A 21,763-nucleotide genomic window follows, 5' to 3' on the forward strand; every position below is an offset into this window, starting at 1 on the left:
GAGTGTGAGAGAGAGAGAGGGAGAGAGAGAAAGGAGAGTGTGAGAGAGAGGAGAGAGAGATAGGAGAGTGAGAGAGAAAGAGAGAGAGAAAGGAGAGTGAGAGAGAGGAGAGAGAGAAAGGAGAGTGAGAGAGAGAGGAGAGAGAAAGGAGAGTGAGAGAGAGAGATAAAAGAGAGTGAGAGAGAGGAGAGAGAGAAAGGAGAGTGAGAGAGAGAGGAGAGAGAGAAAGGAGAGTGAGAGAGAGAGAGAGAAAGGAGAGTGAGAGAGAGAGGAGAGTGAAAGAGAGAGGAGAGAGAGAAAGGAGAGTGAGAGAGAGAGGAGAGAGAGAAAGGAGAGTGAGAGAGAGGAGAGAGAGAAAGGAGAGTGTGAGAGAGAGAGAGAGAAAGGAGAGTTAGAGACAGGGAGAGAGAGAAAGGAGAGTGAGACAGCCTATGATCACCATAAAGGAAGGGAATAAAGGGAAACAAGGAAGAAGCTAGGTTGCAGCTAGTAGAACGAAATGAGATATAGTAAGTGAGTTGCTGTGTTGTTTTTCAGCTCTTCGAGCCTGCCGTTAGAAACCTTCCTGTCAGAATAATAATCCCAAAAGAGCCAATGATACGAGAGAAACTGAATGGATATTAATAAATATAGAGTAAAGCTCTTTTTCAGTTTCAAAGAGAAGAATCCAAGCGAAGAGAAGAATCCAAGGGAAGAGAGGAATCCAAGAGAAGAGAGGGATCCAAGAGAAGAGAGGAATCCAAGAGAAGAGAGGAATCCAAGAGAAGAGGAATCCAAGAGTAGATAAGAATCCAAGAGAAGAGAGGAATCCAAGAGAAGAGAAGAATCCAAGAGAAGAGAGGGATCCAAGAGAAGCGAGGGATCCAAGAGAAGAGAGGGATCCAAGAGCAGAGAAGAATCCAAGAGAAGAGAGGGATCCAAGAGTAGAGAAGAATCCAAGAGAAGAGAGGGATCCAAGAGAAGAGAGGGATCCAAGAGAAGAGAGGGATCCAAGAGCAGAGAAGAATCTAAGAGAAGAGAGGGATCCAAGAGAAGAGAGGGATCCAAGAGAAGAGAGGGATCCAAGAGAAGAGAGGGATCCAAGAGAAGAGAGGAATCCAAGAGAAGAGAGGGATCCAAGAGAAGAGAGGGATCCAATAGAAGAGAGGGATCCAAGAAAAGAGAAGAATCCAAGAGAAGAGAAGAATTCAAGAGAAGAGAGGAATCGAAGAGAAGAGAGGGATCCAATAGAAGAGAAGAATCCAAGAGAAGAATCCAAGAGAAGAGAAGAATCCAAGAGAAGAATCCAAGAGAAGAATCCAAGAGAAGAGAGGAATCCAAGAGAAGAGAGGAATCCAAGAGAAGAGAAGAATCTAAGAGAAGAGAGGAATCCAAGAGAAGAGAGGAATCCAAGAGAAGAGAGGGATCCGAGAGAAAGAATCCAATAGAAGAAGAGAAGAATCCAAGAGAAGAGAAGAATCCAAGAGAAGAGAAGAATCTAAGAGAAGAGAGGAATCCAAGAGAAGAGAGGAATCCAAGAGAAGAGAGGGATCCGAGAGAAGAGAGGAATCCGAGAGAAGAGAGGAATCCAATAGAAGAGAAGAATCCAAGAGAGGAATCCAAGAGAAGAGAGGGATCCAAGAGAAGAGAGGGATCCAAGAGAAGAGAGGAATCCAAGAGAAGAGAGGGATCCAAGAGAAGAGAGGAATCCAAGAGAAGAGAGGAATCCAAGAGAAGAGAGGGATCCAAGAGAAGAGAGTGATCCAAGAGAAGAGAAGAATCCAAGAGAAGAGAGGAATCCAAGAGAAGAGAGGGATCCAAGAGAAGAGAGGAATCCAAGAGAAGAGAGGAATCCAAGAGAAGAGAAGAATCCAAGAGAAGAATCCAAGAGAGGAATCCAAGAGAAGAGAGGGATCCAAGAGAAGAGAGGGATCCAAGAAAAGAGGAATCCAAGAGAAGAGAGGAATCCAAGAGAAGAGAGGAATCCAAGAGAAGAGAGGAATCCAAGAGAAGAGAGGAATCCAAGAGAAGAGAGGAATCCAAGAGAAGCGATGGATCCAAGAGAAGAGAGGGATCCAAGAGAAGAGAGGAATCCAAGAGGAGAGAGGGATCCAAGAGAAGAGAGGAATCCAAGAGAAGAGAGGAATCCGTCCATTCAGGAGAAAAATACCAGAAACAGATGGAAGTGTAACACAGAGAAGAGATGGAGATTCGCTGAGACTGGCAAAGAATAGGGACTTCTATTGTAGAAGAGTGTCCCGGTCTACCGGTCAGAGTTCAACGGGTAGATGGAAATAGATGACAAGCGGAACAAGGACTCACATCCGGTCTATTTGTGACATTCCTATCTGCAACGTTCCACAATATTTGGCTCTGGAGGCAGACTGGGTCAGAGAGGGATTTGGATCACAAAGTCACAAAACAATGTGAAGTCACATCTTCCCACTCCATTTTCGCAAAAAGCTAAACAAGAAGGTGGTTGAATACAATCAGCATTGTTATTATCAGCCTTCTCTGTCTGTTAAAAGCAGACAGTGTATTCATCAAAGAAGATGTAGAGGTGGAGAGAAAGAAGCAAGGGAGGGAGGGAGGGAGGGGGGATGGAAAGTGCCTCTACATTTTGACTGGGGATTTTCTGCAGCTGTCAAAGAAGAGATAGGGGAGGATGAGAAGGAGGGAAAGGGAGGGAGGGAAGGAGGATAGAGAGGGAGGAGAGGGAGGGAGGGAGGGAGGGAGAAATACTGTCTCTACATTTTAACCTGGGGCTCTTGACTGCAGCCGTCACGGGGGAAAACCTCTTTCAATTATTCATGCACCTGACGTGGGATGGAAAGAAAAATATATACATAAAGATGACTGTGACCTATATTTACTTCTCAAACACTCCTCGCACTGTTCTGACTCATGATAGGAAACAGGGCCAAAAACATGGATGCAAGAATTCAGATCTGTTTCAACCTGGACTGCTTTGTCTCGGAGCACGTTAGCGATTTGTTAGGGGCTTTTCTACTGACCCTAGAACAGACCGGGGCAAGGTATCTCTGGTGGATACTGGTGGTGGAGCGTTTTCTTCTATTTCCCCTTAAGGAATTGCACTGTGCACTCTGTTCTGTTCCACCTAGCTAGTCTACTACACAACAGGATTAAGCCCCTCTTAAGAATTCTATTTTCTGGCAACCTACAGGAGCGAACAAGGCTCTCCCCTGTGTAGTGTTTGTATATCAACGATGTTGGAGACACTACTGGATCTGTCTGTATCACAAACGTTACAGTGCTGCCTTCACTCGTCCATGTATTTCCTTCTGCATCACAATGTGAATGACGGGGGATAATACCCTTTTGAAAGACGTTTATCTGTCTGTTCAAGTTCATATCGATCTGTTTTTCTCCTGGCATAGTGGTATGTCATACAAATTTACACGCACACAACAACGAACACGAATGTAGACATATGCCGATGTATAAAACAAAGTGGTGCGTGTTTCCTTTAGATGTCCTCAACTGAAAATCACAATATTGTCTGAGGAAAGCCTTACTGTGGCTAAATTAGAATCCAGTCAGATTAGAGTGTATATTCTATTGTAGCTCCCCAAGTCTTTATGATGGCAGTTCTAGATTAGGGAAGGAGAGGGTGAGGTAATACAATGGTTGGGTGAGGGGAAGTGAGGCAGGGTTATCCCGCGGGTGGCACCTGGAGGAGGGATCTACTCCCCTTCACCCCGTCCCCCTCACCCTATCCCCACCGCCCCATCCGCCACCCTGTCCCCTCATCCTGCCCCCCCGCCCTGTCCCCCCACCCCAACCCCTCACCCACCCTGCCCTCCCCCACAGCTTTGGAGCAGTATTAGACAGGGCCTGCCAGTCTGCCAGTGGGCCAAGATTAAAGCCACAATCAAAGGTAGATGGCTGTCCGAGAGGATTAATCCCTTTCTCTATGATGTACCTACCATCTGCCTGGAGGCTGATGATCCCAATGTGTTTTTACTAGGGGTGCGTCACAAAACTAAGTCCCCCTAGCCTTAGTCAAACATTGGAGTCAACCTCAATGTGTCCCGTTTGGAGAGATCTGAGGGCACCCAATATGATCTAAATGGATCACAGCCAAAACGTCTGTCTTTGTGAAAAGGTTTTTCACCAAGTGTTCCGGTGTTACTGGGGTGTGTCACACAAATTGCCTAATAGTCAATTATTTGGCCAACCCTAGCCTAGGGACGAGGCTAGGTCAACCCCAATGTCTCTGTTGGAGATCTGAGGACACAAATTAAAACAGGAACCAAAATGGTTTTAGTCTGTCTGATGGGCTGAGAGAGAGCCAGAGTAATGAGGGTCAAGGTTCATGAAGGGGTAATCAGCGGTCTGGGCAGCACACTGTCAGAGCCTCAGACTGAAGCTCTATTCCATCTTACACTGGCTCATCTGGCTGTGAGAGCCAGATAGTGTGAACATTATACAGCTGGTGACAGCAGGTCATCACCTCCTTTCCTCCTAATGTTCCCATCTGTGGAAGGGAGAGTGGAAATAGCAGTGGAGTGAGTGTGTGTGTGTGTGTGTGTGTGTGTGTGGGTGTGTGTGTGTATGTGTGTGTGTGGGTATGTGTGTGTGTGTGTGTGTGTGTGTAGCGTGTGTGTAAGCGTGTGTGTAGCGTGTGTTAGCGTGTGTGTGTGTGTAGCGTGTTTGTGTGTGTGTGTGTGTGTGTGTAAGCGTGTGTGTAAGCGTGTGTGTAAGCGTGTGTGTAAGCGTGTGTGTAAGCGTGTGTGTAAGCGTGTGTAAGCGTGTGTGTAAGCGTGTGTGTGTGTGTGTGTGTGTGTGTGTGTAAGCGTGTGTGTAAGCGTGTGTGTAAGCGTGTGTGTAAGCGTGTGTAAGCGTGTGTGTAAGCGTGTGTGAGCGTGTGTGTGTGTGTGTGTGTGTGTGTGTATGCGTGTGTGTAAGCGTGTGTGTAAGCGTGTGTGTTCCTCCTGTGGTCAGACCTCTACTAAATGCAGTCTCTTTCTGAAATGACAACCTGCGCCTGCCTGACTCTCACCACCACTGGCTCTTAGTGTCACAGGAAAGCCCTATTTGCAGTACGTCTCACCAAGCGACAGAAACTGTCCGGACAAAAAATATCATCACTCACAGAATGTTTTTTTGTGCGGAATATCATCAGGAATAATATCTTGACCAATAAACCCAGAAGCTACACTATGTGGTGGACTGTTCATGTTAATCAGCAGTACAGTCACTCATGTGTTGGGCTCATCCATCCACAAATCAATATATCGGTTGTAAAAAAAATATATTGTACTATGTCCTTATTCCTTCCTGAATATAATAGGATAGGTGTGGAACTGTTACACAAATAACCAGCCAGCATCATAACATAACCAGCCAGTATCATAACATAACCAGCCAGTATCATAACATAACCAGCCAGCATCATAACATAACCAGCCAGTATCATAACATAACCAGCCAGTATCATAACATAACCAGCCAGTATCATAACATAACCAGCCAGTATCATAACATATACAGCCAGTATCATAACCAGCCAGTATCATAACATAACCAGCCAGTATCATAACATATACAGACAGTATCATAACATAACCAGCCAGTATCATAACATAACCAGCCAGAATCATAACATATACAGCCAGTATCATAACCAGCCAGTATCATAACATAACCAGCCAGAATCATAACATATACAGCCAGTATCATAACCAGCCAGTATTATAATATAACCAGCCAGTATCATAACATAACCAGCCAGTATCATAACATATACAGCCAGTATCATACCCAGCCAGTATTATAATATAACCAGCCAGTATCATAACATATACAGCCAGTATCATACCCAGCCAGTATTATAATATAACCAGCCAGTATCATAACATAACCAGCCAGTATCATACCCAGCCAGATTTATAATATAACCAGCCAGTATCATAACATAACCAGCCAGTATCATAATATAACCAGCCAGCATCATAACATAACCAGCCAGTATCATAACATATACAGCCAGTATCATACCCAGCCAGTATTATAATATAACCAGCCAGTATCATAACATATACAGCCAGTATCATACCCAGCCAGTATTATAATATAACCAGCCAGTATCATAACATATACAGCCAGTATCATACCCAGCCAGTATTATAATATAACCAGCCAGTATCATAACATAACCAGCCAGTATTATAATATAACCAGCCAGTATTATAATATAACCAGCCAGTATCACAACCAGCCAGTATTATAATATAACCAGCCAGTATCATAATATAACCAGCCAGTATTATAATATAACCAGCCAGTATCATAATATAACCAGCCAGTATTATAATATAACCAGCCAGTATCATAACATAACCAGCCAGTATTATAATATAACCAGCCAGTATCATAACATAACCAGCCAGTATCATAACATAACCAGCCAGTATCATAACATAACCAGCCAGTATCATAATATAACCAGCCAGTATCATAACATAACCAGCCAGTATCATAACATATACAGCCAGTATCATAACATATAAGCCAGTATCATAACCAGCCAGTATCATAATATAACCAGCCAGTATTATAACCAGCCAGTATCATAACATATCCTGCCAGTATCATAACATAACCAGCCAGTATTACAACCAGCCAGTAAATAACATAACCAGCCAGTATCATAACAGAACCAGCCAGTATCATAACATAACCAGCCAGTATCACAACCAGCCAGTATTATAATATAACCAGCCAGTATCATAATATAACCAGCCAGTATTATAATATAACCAGCCAGTATCATAACATAACCAGCCAGTATTATAATATAACCAGCCAGTATCATAATATAACCAGCCAGTATCACAACCAGCCAGTATTATAATATAACCAGCCAGTATCATAACATAACCAGCCAGCATCATAACATAACCAGCCAGTATCACAACATAACCAGCCAGTATCACAACATAACCAGCCAGTATCATAACATAACCAGCCAGTATCATAACCAGCCTGCATCACAACATAACCAGCCAGTACCAGAACCAGCCAGTATCATAACATAACCAGCCAGTATCATAACCAGCCAGTATCATAACATGACCAGCCAGTATCACAACATAACCAGCCAGTATCATAACATAACCAGCCACTATCATAACCAGCCTGCATCACAACATAACCAGCCAGTACCAGAACCAGCCAGTATCATAACATAACCAGCCAGTATCAGAACCAGCCAGTATCACAACATAACCAGCCAGTATCATAACATAACCAGCCAGTATCATAACCAGCCTGCATCACAACATAACCAGCCAGTACCAGAACCAGCCAGTATCATAACATAACCAGCCAGTATCAGAACCAGCCAGTATCATAACCAGCCAGTATCATAACATGACCAGCCAGTATCATAACATAACCAGCCAGTATCATAACATAACCAGCCAGTATCATAACATGACCAGCCAGTATCATAACCAGCCAGTATCATAACCAGCCAACATCATAACATAACCAGCCAGTATCATAACATAACCAGCCAGAATCATAACATATACAGCCAGTATCATAACCAGACAGTATCATAACCAGACAGTATCATAATATAACCAGACAGTATCATAACATAACCAGCCAGTATCATAACATATACAGCCAGTATCATAACATAACCAGCCAGTATCATAACATATACAGCCAGTATCATACCCAGCCAGTATTATAATATAACCAGCCAGTATCATAATATAACCAGCCAGTATTATAATATAACCAGCCAGTATCATAACATAACCAGCCAGTATTATAATATAACCAGCCAGTATCATAACATAACCAGCCAGTATCATAATATAACCAGCCAGTATCATAATATAACCAGCCAGTATCATAACATAACCAGCCAGTATCACAACCAGCCAGTATTGTAATATAACCAGCCAGTATCATAATATAACCAGCCAGTATTATAATATAACCAGCCAGTATCATAATATAACCAGCCAGTATTATAATATAACCAGCCATTATCATAACATAACCAGCCAGTATTATAATATAACCAGCCAGTATCATAATATAACCAGCCAGTATCACAACCAGCCAGTATTATAATATAACCAGCCAGTATCATAATATAACCAGCCAGTATTATAATATAACCAGCCAGTATCATAACATAACCAGCCAGTATTATAATATAACCAGCCAGTATCATAACATAACCAGCCAGTATCATAACATAACCAGCCAGTATCATAACATAAACAGCCAGTATCATAATATAACCAGCCAGTATCATAATATAACCAGCCAGTATCATAACATAACCAGCCAGTATCATAATATAACCAGCCAGTATCATAACATAACCAGCCAGTATCATAACATATACAGCCAGTATCATAACATATAAGCCAGTATCATAACCAGCCAGTATCATTACATATCCTGCCAGTATCATAACATAACCAGCCAGTATTACAACCAGCCAGTATCGTAACATAACCAGCCAGTATCATAACAGAACCAGCCAGTATCATAACATAACCAGCCAGTATCACAACCAGCCAGTATTATAATATAACCAGCCAGTATCATAATATAACCAGCCAGTATTATAATATAACTAGCCAGTATCATAACATAACCAGCCAGTATTATAATATAACCAGCCAGTATCATAATATAACCAGCCAGTATCACAACCAGCCAGTATTATAATATAACCAGCCATTATCATAACATAACCAGCCAGTATCATAACATAACCAGCCAGCATCATAACATAACCAGCCAGTATCATAACATGACCAGCCAGTATCACAACATAACCAGCCAGTATCATAACATAACCAGCCAGTGTCATAACATAACCAGCCAGTATCATAACATAACCAGCCAGCATCATAACAGAACCAGCCAGTATCATAACATAACCAGCCAGTATCATAACATAACCAGCCAGTATCATAACATGACCAGCCAGTATCACAACATAACCAGCCAGTATCATAACATAACCAGCCAGTATCATAACATAACCAGCCAGTATCATAACATAACCAGCCAGAATCACAACCAGCCAGTATCATAACCAGCCTGCATCACAACATAACCAGCCAGTACCAGAACCAGCCAGTATCATAACATAACCAGCCAGTATCAGAACCAGCCAGTATCATAACCAGCCAGTATCATAACATGACCAGCCAGGTATCATAACATGACCAGCCAGTATCATAACCAGCCAGTATCATAACATAACCAGCCAGCATCATAACATAACCAGCCAGAATCATAACATACCAGCCAGTATAACCAGACAGTATCATAACCAGACAGTATCATAATATAACCAGCCAGTATCATAACATAACCAGCCAGTATCATAACATATGCAGCCAGTATCATAACCAGCCAGTATTATAATATAACCAGCCAGTATCATAACATAACCAGCCAGTATCATAATATAACCAGCCAGCATCATAACATAACCAGCCAGTATCATAACATATACAGCCAGTATCATACCCAGCCAGTATTATAATATAACCAGCCAGTATCATAACATATACAGCCAGTATCATACCCAGCCAGTATTATAATATAACCAGCCAGTATCATAATATAACCAGCCAGTATTATAATATAACCAGCCAGTATCATAACATAACCAGCCAGTATTATAATATAACCAGCCAGTATCATAACATAACCAGCCAGTATCATAACATAACCAGCCAGGATCATAATATAACCAGCCAGTATCATAACATAACCAGCCAGTATCACAACCAGCCAGTATTATAATATAACCAGCCAGTATCATAATATAACCAGCCAGTATTATAATATAACCAGCCAGTATCATAACATAACCAGCCAGTATTATAATATAACCAGCCAGTATCATAATATAACCAGCCAGTATCACAACCAGCCAGTATTATAATATAACCAGCCAGTATCATAATATAACCAGCCAGTATTATAATATAACCAGCCAGTATCATAACATAACCAGCCAGTATTATAATATAACCAGCCAGTATCATAACATAACCAGCCAGTATCATAACATAACCAGCCAGTATCAATACACAACCAGCCAGTATCATAACATAACCAGCCAGTTACATAACATGACCAGCCAGTATCACAACATAACCAGACAGTATCATAACATAACCAGCCAGTATCATAACATAACCAGCAAGTATCATAACCAGCCAGTATCACAACATAACCAGCCAACATCATAACATAACCAGCCAGTATCAGATCCAGCCAGTATCATAACATAACCAGCCAGTATCATAACATGACCAGCCAGTATCACAACCAACCAGTATCATAACCAGCCAACATCATAACATAACCAGCCAGTATCAGAACCAGCCAGTATCATAACATAACCAGCCAGTATCAGAACCAGCCAGTATCATAACATAACCAGCCAGTATCATAACATAACCAGCCAGTATCACAACATAACCAGCCAGTATCAGCCAGTAAACATAACCAGCCAGTATCATAACATAACCAGCCAGTATCATAACATAACCAGCCAATATCAATACACAACCAGCCAGTATCATAACATAACCAGCCAGTTATCATAACATAACCAGCCAGTATCATAACATAACCAGCCAGTATCATAACATGACCAGCCAGTATCGTAACATAACCAGCCAGTATCATAACATGACCAGCCAGTATCATAATATAACCAGGCAGTATCATAACATGACCAGCCAGTATCATAACATAACCAGCCAGTATCATACATGACCAGCCAGTATCATAACATAACCAACCAGTATCATAACAAAACCAGCCAGTATCACAACCAGCCAGTGTCATAACCAGCCAGTATCACAACATAACCAGCCAGTATCATAACATAACCAGCCAGTATCATAACATAACCAGCCAGTATCATAACATGAGCAGCCAGTATCACAACATAACCAGCCAGTATCATAACATAACCAGCCAGTTTCATAACATGACCAGCCAGTATCAGTATCACAACATGACCAGCCAGTATCATAACAAGGCACTATCATAACATAACCAGTCAGTATCATAACATAACCAGCCAGTATCATAACATAACCAGCCAGTATCATAACATAACCAACCAGCATCATAACATAACCAGCCAGTATTATAACCAGCCAGTATCTTAACATAACCAGCCAGTATCATAACATAACCAGCCAGTATCAATACACAACCAGCCAGTATCATAAAATAACCAGCCAGTTCATAACATGACCAGCCAGTATCACAACATAACCAGACAGTATCATAACATAACCAGCCAGTATCATAACATAACCAGCCAGTATCATAACCAGCCAGTATCACAACATAACCAGCCAGTATCATAACATAACCAGCCAGTATCATAACATAACCAACCATACCATAACATAACCAGCCAGTATAATAACCAGCCAGTGTCAAAACCAGCCAGTATCATAACATAACCAGCCAGTATATAACATAACATCAAAACATGAGCAGCCAGTATCACAACATAACCAGCCAGTATCATAACATAACCAGCCAGTATCCAACATACATAACCAGCCAGTATCACAACATGACCAGCCAGTATCATAACATAACCAGCCAGTATCACAACATGACCAGCCAGTATCATAACATAACCAGCCAGTATCAGAACCAGCCAGTATCATAGTATAACCAGCCAGTATCATAACATAACCAGCCAGTATCATAACATAACCAGCCAGTATCATAACATAACCAGCCAGTATCATAACATGACCAGCCAGTATCATAACATAACCAGCCAGTATCATGACATGACCAGCCAGTATCACAACCAGCAAGTTTCATAACCTGCCAGTATCATAACATAACCAGCCAGTATCATAACATAACCAGTCAGTATCATAACATAACCAGCCAGTATCATAACATAACCAGCCAGTATCATAACATAACCAACCAGTATCATAACAAAACCAGCCAGTATCACAACCAGCCAGTGTCATAACCAGCCAGTATCACAACATAACCAGCCAGTATCATAACATAACCAGCCAGTATCATAACATAACCAGCCTGTATCGCAACATGAGCAGCCAGTATCACAACATAACCAGCCAGTATCATAACATAACCAGCCAGTTTCATAACATGACCAGCCAGTATTGTAACATAACCAGCCAGTATCACAACATGACCAGCCAGTATCATAACAAGGCACTATCATAACATAACCAGTCAGTATCATAACATAACCAGCCAGTATCATAACATAACCAACCAGTATCATAACATAACCAACCAGCATCATAACATCAGCCAATTATAACCAGCCAGTATCTTAACATAACCAGCCAGTATCATAACATAACCAGCCAGTATCAATCACAACCAGCCAGTATCATAAAATAACCAGCCAGTTATCATAACATGACCAGCCAGTATCACAACATAACCAGACAATCATAACATAACCAGCCAGTATCATAACATAACCAGCCAGTATCATAACCAGCCAGTATCACAACATAACCAGCCAGTATCATAACATAACCAGCCAGTATCATAACATAACCAACCAGTACCATAACATAACCAGCCAGTATAATAACCAGCCAGTGTCAAAACCAGCCAGTATCACAACATAACCAGCCAGTATCATAACATAACCAGCCTGTATCAAAACATGAGCAGCCAGTATCACAACATAACCAGCCAGTATCATAACATAACCAGCCAGTATCATAACATAACCAGCCAGTATCACAACATGACCAGCCAGTATCGTAACATAACCAGCCAGTATCACAACATGACCAGCCAGTATCATAACCAGCCACTATCATAACCAGCCAGTATCAGAACCAGCCAGTATCATAACATAACCAGCCAGTATCATAACATATACAGCCAGTATCATAACATAACCAGCCAGTATCATAACCAGCCAGTATCATAACATGACCAGCCAATATCATAACATAACCAGCCAGTATCATGACATGACCAGCCAGTATCACAACCAGCCAGTTTCATAACCAGCCAGCATCATAACATAACCAGCCAGTATCAGAGCCAGCCAGTATCATAACTAGCCAGTATCATGACTTAACCAGCCAGTATCATAACATAACCAGCCAGTATCATAACATGACCAGCCAGTATCATAACAGAACCAGCCAGTATCATAACAGAACCAGCCAGTATCAGAACCAGCCAGTATCATAACATAACCAGCCAGTATCAGAACCAGCCAGTATCATAACCAGCCAGTATCATAACCTGACCAGCCAGTATCATAATATAACCAGCCAGTATCATAACCTGACCAGCCAGTATCATAACATGTCCAGCCAGTATCATAATGTAAATAGCCAGTTTCATAACCAGCCAGTATCATAACATAACCAGCCAGTATCATAACATAACCAGCCAGTATCATAACATAACCAACCAGTATCATAACATAACCAGCCTGTATCACAACAAAAGCAGCCAGTATCACAACATAACCAGCCAGTATCATAACATAACCAGCCAGTATCATAACATAACCAGCCAGTATCACAACATGACCAGCCAGTATCATAACATAACCAGCCAGTATCACAACATGACCAGCCAGTATCATAACCAGCCACTATCATAACCAGCCAGTACCACAACATAACCAGCCAGTATCAGAACCAGCCAGTATCATAATATAAACAGCCAGTTTCATAACCAGCCAGTATCATAATATAACCAGCCAGTATCATAACATAAACAGCCAGTATCATAACATGACCAGCCAGTATCATAACCAGCCACTATCATAACCAGCCAGTATCACAACATAACCAGCCAGTATCAGAACCAGCCAGTATCATAACATAACCAGCCAGTATCATAACATAACCAGCCAGTATCATAACATGACCAGCCAGTATCATAACATGACCAGCCAGTATCATAACATAACCAGCCAGTATCATAACCAGCCAGTATCACAACATATCCAGCCAGTATCATAACATAACCAGCCTGTATCACAACATGAGCAGCCAGTATCACAACATGAGCAGCCAGTATCACAACATAACCAGCCAGTATCATAACATAACCAACCAGTATCATAACATGACCAGCCAGTATCATAACATGACCAGCCAGTATCATAACATGACCAGCCAGTATCATAACATGACCAGCTAGTATCATAACATAACCAGCCAGTATCATAACCAGCCAGTATCACAACATATCCAGCCAGTATCATAACATAACCAGCCTGTATCACAACATGAGCAGCCAGTATCACAACATGAGCAGCCAGTATCACAACATAACCAGCCAGTATCATAACATAACCAGCCAGTATCATAACATGACCAGCCAGTATCACAACATGACCAGCCAGTATCATAACATAACCAGCCAGTATCACAACATGACCAGCCAGTATCATAACATGACCAGCCAGTATCATAACATAACCAGCCAGTATCATAATATAAAGAGCCAGTATCATAACCAGCCAGTATCATAACATAACCAGCCAGTATCATAACCTGACCAGCCAGAATCATAACATGACCAGCCAGAATCATAACATAACAAGCCAGTATCATAACATAACCAGCCAGTATCACAACATAACCAACCAGTATCATAACATGACCAGCCAGAATCATAACATAACCAGCCAGAATCATAACCAGCCAGTATCACAACATAACCAGCCAGTATCAGAACCAGCCAGTATCATAACATAACCAGCCAGTATCATAACATAACCAGCCAGTATCATAACATAACCAGCCAGTATCATAACATAACCAACCAGTATCATAACATAACCAGCCAGAATCATAACATAACCAGCCAGTATCAGAACCAGCCAGTTTCATAATATAAACAGCCAGTTCATAACCAGCCAGTATCATAATATAACCAGCCAGTATCATAACATAAACAGCCAGTATCATAACATGACCAGCCAGTATCACAACATGACCAGCCAGTATCATAACATAACCAGCCAGTATCACAACATGACCAGCCAGTATCATAACCAGCCACTATCATAACATAACCAGACAGTATCATAACATAACCAGCCAGTATCATAACCAGACAGTATCATAACATCACCAGCATGTATCATAACATAACCAGCCAGTATCATAACATGACCAGCCAGTATCATAACATTACACGCCAGTATCACAACCAGCCAGTATCATAACATAACCAGCCAGTATCAATACACAACCAGCCAGTATCATAACATAACCAGCCAGTTACATAACATGACCAGCCAGTATCACAACATAACCAGACAGTATCATAACATAACCTGCCAGTATCATAACATAACCAGCAAGTATCATAACCAGCCAGTATCACAACATAACCAGCCAGTATCATAACATAACCAGCCAGTATCATATAATGAACAGCCAGTATCACAACATAACCAGCCAGTATCAGAACCAGCCAGTATCATAACATAACCAGCCAGTATCATAACATAACCAGCCAGTATCATAACATAACCAACCAGTACCATAACATAACCAGCCAGTATAATAACCAGCCAGTGTCAAAACCAGCCAGTATCACAACATAACCAGCCAGTATCATAACATAACCAGCCTGTATCAAAACATGAGCAGCCAGTATCACAACATAACCAGCCAGTATCATAACATAACCAGCCAGTATCATAACATAACCAGCCAGTATCACAACATGACCAGCCAGTATCGTAACATAACCAGCCAGTATCACAACATGACCAGCCAGTATCATAACCAGCCACTATCATAACCAGCCAGTATCAGAACCAGCCAGTATCATAACATAACCAGCCAGTATCATAACCAGCCAGTATCATAACATGACCAGCCAGTATCATAACATAACCAGCCAGTATCATGACATGACCAGCCAGTATCACAACCAGCGAGTTTCATAACCAGCTAGCATCATAACCAGCCAGTATCATAACCAGCCAGTATCATAACATAACCAGCCAGTATCATAACATAACCAGCCAGTATCATAACATGACCAGCCAGTATCACGACCAGCGAGTTTCATAACCAGCTAGCATCATAACATAACCAGCCAGTATCAGAACCAGCCAGTATCATAACATAACCAGCCAGTATCAGAACCAGCCAGTATCATAACTAGCCAGTATCATAACATAACCAGCCAGTATCATAACATGACCAGCCAGTATCATAACCTGACCAGCCAGTATCATAACATGTCCAGCCAGTATCATAACATAACCAGCCAGTATCAGAACCAGCCAGTATCATAACTAGCCAGTATCATAACCTGACCAGCCAGTATCATAACCTGACCAGCCAGTATCATAATATAACCAGCCAGTATCATAACATGTCCAGCCAGTATCATAACCTGTCCAGCCAGTATCATAACATGTCCAGCCAGTATCATAATGTAAATAGCCAGTTTCATAACCAGCCAGTATCATAACATAACCAGCCAGTATCATAACATAACCAGCCAGTATCATAACATAACCAGCCAGTATCATAACATAACCAACCAGTATCATAACATAACCAGCCTGTATCACAACAAAAGCAGCCAGTATCACAACATAACCAGCCAGTATCATAACATAACCAGCCAGTATCATAACATAACCAGCCAGTATCACAACATGACCAGCCAGTATCATAACATAACCAGCCAGTATCACAACATGACCAGCCAGTATCATAACCAGCCACTATCATAACCAGCCAGTACCACAACATAACCAGCCAGTATCAGAACCAGCCAGTATCATAATATAAACAGCCAGTTTCATAACCAGCCAGTATCATAACATAACCAGCCAGTATCATACCATAACCAGCCAGTATCACAACATAACCAGCCAGTATCAGAACCAGCCAGTATCATAACATAACCAGCCAGTATCATAACATAACCAGCCAGTATCATAACATGACCAGCCAGTATCATAACATGACCAGCCAGTATCATAACATAACCAGCCAGTATCATAACCAGCCAGTATCACAACATATCCAGCCAGTATCATAACATAACCAGCCTGTATCACAACATGAGCAGCCAGTATCACAACATGAGCAGCCAGTATCACAACATAACCAGCCAGTATCATAACATAACCAACCAGTATCATAACATGACCAGCCAGTATCATAACATGACCAGCCAGTATCATAACATGACCAGCCAGTATCATAACATGACCAGCCAGTATCATAACATAACCAGCCAGTATCATAACCAGCCAGTATCACAACATGACCAGCCAGTATCATAACATAACCAGCCAGTATCACAACATGACCAGCCAGTATCATAATATAAGCAGCCAGTATCATAACATAACCAGCCAGTATCATAATATAAACAGCCAGTATCAGAACCAGCCAGTATCATAACATAACCAGCCAGTATCATAACCTGACCAGCCAGAATCATAACATGACCAGCCAGAATAATAACATAACAAGCCAGTATCATAACATAACCAGCCAGTATAACAACATAACCAACCAGTATCATAACATGACCAGCCAGAATCATAACATAACCAGCCAGAATCATAACCAGCCAGTATCACAACATAACCAGCCAGTATCAGAACCAGCCAGTATCATAACATAACCAGCCAGTTTCATAACATAACCAGCCAGTATCATAACATAACCAGCCAGTATCATAACATAACCAACCAGTATCATAACATAACCAGCCAGAATCATAACATAACCAGCCAGTATCAGAACCAGCCAGTTTCATAATATAAACAGCCAGTTCATAACCAGCCAGTATCATAATATAACCAGCCAGTATCATAACATAAACAGCCAGTATCATAACATGACCAGCCAGTATCACAACATGACCAGCCAGTATCATAACATAACCAGCCAGTATCACAACATGACCAGCCAGTATCATAACCAGCCACTATCATAACATAACCAGACAGTATCATAACATAACCAGCCAGTATCATAACCAGACAGTATCATAACATCACCAGCAAGTATCATAACATAACCAGCCAGTATCATAACATGACCAGCCAGTATCATAACATTACCGCCAGTATCACAACCAGCCAGTATCATAACCAGCCAGTATCATAACATCACCAGCAATTATCATAACATCACCAGCAAGTATCATAACATAACCAGCCAGTATCATAACATAACCAGACAGTATCATAACATGACCAGCCAGTATCACAACCAGCCAGTGTCATAACATAACCAGCCAGTATCAGAACCAGCCAGTATCATAACATAACCAGCACGTATCATAACATGACCATCCAGTATCACAACCAGCCAGTATCATAACCAGCCAACATCATAACATAACCAGCCAGTATCAGAACCAGCCAGTATCATAACATAACCAGCCAGTATCAGATCCAGCCAGTATAATAACATAACCAGCCAGTATCATAACATGACCAGCCAGTATCACAACCAACCAGTATCATAACCAGCCAACATCATAACATAACCAGCCAGTATCAGAACCAGCCAGTATCATAACATAACCAGCCAGTATCAGAACCAGACAGTATCATAACATAACCAGCACGTATCATAACATGACCATCCAGTATCACAACCAGCCAGTATCATAACCAGCCAACATCATAACATAACCAGCCAGTATCAGAACCAGCCAGTATCAATACATAACCAGCCAGTATCAGAACTAGCCAGTATCGTAACATAACCAGCCAGTATCATAACATGACCAGCCAGTATCATAATATAAACAGACAGTTTCATAACCAGCAAGTATTATAATATAACCAGCCAGTATCATAACATAACCAGCCAGTATCATAATATAACCAGCCAGTATCATAATATAACCAGCCAGTATCATAACATAACCAGCCAGTATCACAACCAGCCAGTATTATAATATAACCAGCCAGTATCATAATATAACCAGCCAGTATTATAATATAACCAGCCAGTATCATAATATAACCAGCCAGTATTATAATATAACCAGCCAGTATCATAACATAACCAGCCAGTATTATAATATAACCAGCCAGTATCATAATATAACCAGCCAGTATCACAACCAGCCAGTATTATAATATAACCAGCCAGTATCATAATATAACCAGCCAGTATCATAACATAACCAGCCAGTATTATAATATAACCAGCCAGTATCATAACATAACCAGCCAGTATCATAACATAACCAGCCAGTATCAATACACAACCAGCCAGTATCATAACATAACCAGCCAGTTACATAACATGACCAGCCAGTATCACAACATAACCAGACAGTATCATAACATAACCAGCCAGTATCATAACATAACCAGCCAGTATCATAACCAGCCAGTATCACAACATAACCAGCCAGTATCATAACATAACCAGCCAGTATCATATAATGACCAGCCAGTATCACAACATAACCAGCCAGTATCAGAACCAGCCACTAACATAACATAACCAGCCAGTATCACAACCAACCAGTATCATAACCAGCCAACATCATAACATAACCAGCCAGTATCAGAACCAGCCAGTATCATAACATAACCAGCCAGTATCAGAACCAGCCAGTATAATAACATAACCAGCCAGTATCATAACATAACCAACCAGCGTCATAACATAACCAGCCAGTATTATAACTAGCCAGTATCATAACATAACCAGCCAGTATCATAACATAACCAGCCAGTATCATAACATAACCAGCCAGTATCATAACATAACTGGTCAGTATCATAACATAACCAGCCAGTATCACAACATGAGCAGCCAGTATCACAACATAACCAGCCAGTATCATAACATAACCAGCCAGTATCATAACATGACCAGCCAGTATCACAACATGACCAGCCAGTATCATAACATAACCAGCCAGTATCACAGCATGACCAGCCAGTATCATAATATAACCAGCCAGTATCATAACATAACCAGCCAGTATCATAATATAAACAGCCAGTATCATAACCAGCCAGTATCATAACATAACCAGCCAGTATCATAACCTGACCAGCCAGTATCATAACATAACCAGCCAGTATCATAATATAAACAGCCAGTTTCATAACCAGCCAGTATCATAACATAACCAGCCAGTATCATAACATAACCAGCCAGTATCACAACATAACCAACCAGTATCATAACATGACCAGCCAGAATCATAACATAACCAGCCAGTATCATAACCAGCCACTATCATAACCAGCCAGTATCACAACATAACCAGCCAGTATCAGAACCAGCCAGTGTCATAACATAACCAGCCAGTATCATAACATAACCAGCCAGTATCATAACATAACCAACCAGTATCATAACATAACCAGCCAGAATCATAACATAACCAGACAGTATCAGAACCAGCCAGTTTCATAATATAAACAGCCAGTTCATAACCAGCCAGTATCATAATATAACCAGCCAGTATCATAACATAAACAGCCAGTATCATAACATGACCAGCCAGTATCACAACATGACCAGCCAGTATCATAACATAACCAGCCAGTATCACAACATGACCAGCCAGTATCATAACCAGCCACTATCATAACATAACCAGACAGTATCATAACATAACCAGCCAGTATCATAACCAGACAGTATCATAACATCACCAGCAAGTATCATAACATGACCAGCCAGTATCATAACATTACCAGCCAGTATCACAACCAGCCAGTATCATAACCAGCCAGTATCATAACATCACCAGCAATTATCATAACATCACCAGCAAGTATCATAACATAACCAGCCAGTATCATAACATAACCAGACAGTATCATAACATAACCAGCCAGTATCATAACATGACCAGCCAGTATCACAACCAGCCAGTATCATAACATAACCAGCCAGTATCAGAACCAGCCAGTATCATAACATAACCAGCAAGTATCATAACATGACCAGCCAGTATCACAACCAGCCAGTATCATAACCAGCCAACATCATAACATAACCAGCCAGTATCAGAACCAGCCAGTATCACAACATAACAAGCCAGTATCAGATCCAGCCAGTATAATAACATAACCAGCCAGTATCACAACCTGCCAGTATTATTACAAGCCAACATCATAACATAACCAGCCAGTATCAGAACCAGCCAGTATCAATACATAACCAGCCAGAATCATAACTAGCCAGTATCGTAACATAACCAGCCATTATCATAACATGACCAGCCAGTATCATAATATAAACAGACAGTTTCATAACCAGCCAGTATCATAACATAACCAGCCAGTATTATAATATAACCAGCCAGTATCATAACCTAACCAGCCAGTATCATAATATAACCAGCCAGTATCATAATATAACCAGCCAGTATCATAACATAACCAGCCAGTATCACAACCAGCCAGTATTATAATATAACCAGCCAGTATCATAATATAACCAGCCAGTATTATAATATAACCAGCCAGTATCATAATATAACCAGCCAGTATTATAATATAACCAGCCAGTATCATAACATAACCAGCCAGTATTATAATATAACCAGCCAGTATCATAATATAACCAGCCAGTATCACAACCAGCCAGTATTATAATATAACCAGCCAGTATCATAATATAACCAGCCAGTATTATAATATAACCAGCCAGTATCATAACATAACCAGCCAGTATTATAATATAACCAGCCAGTATCATAACATAACCAGCCAGTTACA

General features: G+C 41.1%; 1 protein-coding gene across 1 annotated transcript in view; it reads right to left on the reverse strand.

Moving 5' to 3' along the window:
• Positions 1 to 21,763, reverse strand: part of LOC135508477 (echinoderm microtubule-associated protein-like 1) — a 110,129-nt gene that overhangs the window by 62,877 nt on the left and 25,489 nt on the right. The gene's annotated exons all lie outside the window — the stretch shown is intronic.

This window comes from Oncorhynchus masou, chromosome 21 (assembly GCF_036934945.1).
Source record: "Oncorhynchus masou masou isolate Uvic2021 chromosome 21, UVic_Omas_1.1, whole genome shotgun sequence".
Lineage (NCBI taxonomy): Eukaryota > Metazoa > Chordata > Actinopteri > Salmoniformes > Salmonidae > Oncorhynchus > Oncorhynchus masou.